Genomic DNA, 2,739 nt, shown 5'->3' on the forward strand with positions numbered 1-2,739 from the left:
CTGGCTAAGACAAGGCCTGTGCATCCCAACAATTTCTGTGGAACCTTGGCCTGGGGAAAGGATTGGACCAATGGTGGGGACTCAACGAGTACAGGCTGTGGCCTGGGGGCTCTAATATGAACAGAATTAAGGGCTGGGGTTTTGTTTTTGTTTTTTTGCGGTACGCGGGCCTCTCACTGTTGTGGCCTCTCCTGTTGCGGAGCATAGGCTCCGGACGCGCAGGCTCAGCGGCCATGGCTCATGGGCCCAGCTGCTCCACGGCATGTGGGATCCTCCTGGACCGGGGCACGAACCCGTGTCCCCTGCATCGGCAGGCGGACTCTCAACCACTGCGTCACCAGGGAAGCCCTAGGGCTGGGTTTTTTCTGTTTAAAACCTGGGAATTGTCTGAAAGGCTAAGGGCTTAGCTCAGTTGGCTCTGAGCAGAATCATCTACCAGCATAAGCTGACCTGCCCTGTAAGCCAAATAGATCGGAAGCTCGATGCAAAGAAAGTTCAGAACCAAGAGCGAACTTATTACCCACAGCCCTTGGAAAGGGCAAGAAAGACAGTGAATTCAAAAAGGGGCTCATGGGTACATCACCTGTGTTTTTCATTGTCCCCGAAGCCATCAGAAGTCTCCTTCGGTCCCTCTGCTGCCACCAAACCTGTTAAATAACAAAAACTCAACTGAGTAAATCTTAAAGATCTAACTGGCTTTATTGAATGAATCGGACAGCATCCCATCTAGCAAGTGAAGAGGAACTTTGCTGAGCTGCAGAAAAGGAAAGGGTTTTAAAGGCAGAGAGGGAGCAGGAAAAAAAGGAAATTATTAGCAAAGATGCATTGTTTGGGGCAAGGCCACCCTCCTGAAGGGAATGGAAGGGTCTGTCCACAGATTTCCCAGGACTGACCAGGAAATCCCAGGTTAGCTGGAATCACATTCCTGGCGAAGGTTGTAACTGTAATTAGCTTAGGCATCAAGTCTTGGTCTGCTGCCATGGGACCACAAGTGACTCCATCCGGGGCCTGTTGTTTCCTTTTTAACAAGGGGCAGAGGTCGTTTGGTCCACCTGACTGCAGGGGTGCATCCTGGTAGACGCATGATTGGGGACAGCGTGAAGAAAAAGGGCAGTGGGCCGGGCAGACACCTGAAGGGTAGCAAGGTATTATTGTCATGGAAGGAAGGAAATACACCAAATTTTTAACAATATTTATCACTGGATGACTGGATCATGACGGTCTTTATTTTATGTATGCTATTTTATGTTGTGCAAATTTTCTAAAACACAATGTGTATTTTTATTTTTTTAATTTTTATTTATTTTTTGGCTGCACCACGTGGTTTGTGGGATCTCAGTTCCCCGACCAGGGACTGAACCCATGCCCTTGACTGAAAACGCAGAGTCCCAACCACTGGACCGCCAGGGAATTCCCACAATGTGTATTTTTAGGATCAGGAGAAAAGTGGGTTTTGTTTTGTCTTTTAATATATAACATGTATTGAGTCCTGTCTCTGTTATGTGCCAGCTTGTTGAGTGTGGGAGATGCAAAGCTGAATGATTAATGGACATTCTCTGTCTTCAGTGAGCCTACTTGTGCCGACTGCCCCTTTCTTGTGTTTATACTTACCTGCGAAGACCTCGCGAGATTCTAAAGGGTTTCTGCCCCCAGTGTCATTAAGTTATGTAGCTCTGAACTCCAGTAACAACTGTAGTCCAAACTATGCGATTTAGTTGTGATTATATGTATTTGTTGGTTCTTAAATTGTTTCAAATGAATGTATCTCTTCTTCCGAAAAAGACTGTAAGTTTTTTTGAAGACAAAACAGTCTTAATATTTCTTTAATATCCCTCAAGTTGACTAGACAGGTATTCGTTATGAGCAATAAATATGAGTTTGCTGGTTAAAATTCACTTCGCGTCACCAAAGAACTAACGTTCCCTTAACTGCCGTTATTTGTCTCTCATGGATCTGTTTACCTAATATTTAAATGGCCAGTTCTTCCCCCACTTTTATGAAATTAGCCTTAATTTCCCTTTCACCATGCACACTTCCTTCATCTTCACATTTTGACTAGCCAGCGCTCATGGTTTTATGAGCATAAGTGTCTATTTCAGTTAAGAATCTGGATAGACCACAAAATCATATGTTTCTTCTTTCCTATACATAGGGAATTCTATCCCTAAAATTGTGACATATGGTCTTTAAATGAGTTTTTGTGGCTTTTACAATGGCTGGGGTTACATTCCGTTTTGAAAGCTTTTCCCGTGGTTCCATCTGAATACAATCTTTGAATCTCATGGGAGAGGTAACACTGATACAGTGTGAAGCCAGAAAGACTAAGATTTGGATCTCAGCTCAACTGATGGGGGGACTACTTCCGCACCAATACCTTACCTCTCTGAGCCTCAGTTTCCTTGTATGGAAAATGGGAATCATAACACCTGCCCCTTGATGTGAAGATTAAACATGTGTGCCACGCCTGCCACAGAGGTGATCAGTAAACATTCGCTAAACCGATGAAAGGGAAAGAAAGTAAAGTACTATCAGAAAAACACCCTCATAATTGTGTCTGTCCCAAAGGGCAGTGAGAGTCCTCGGTAAAGGATGCACAACTCCTTTTAGAGTCAAATTACTCGGGCAAAGGTCAGCCCCTCCTTCAGTTGAAAAGCTAGGGGCAGGGCTTAACAAGGAAGTGACTCCCTTCCCTAAGCCTCCTTCCAGCCTTAGTCCCAACCTGAAGAGGCTACACCCGGG

Source organism: Leucopleurus acutus (assembly GCF_964270905.1).
Source record: "Leucopleurus acutus genome assembly, chromosome: 11".
Classification (NCBI taxonomy): Eukaryota; Metazoa; Chordata; class Mammalia; order Artiodactyla; family Delphinidae; genus Leucopleurus; species Leucopleurus acutus.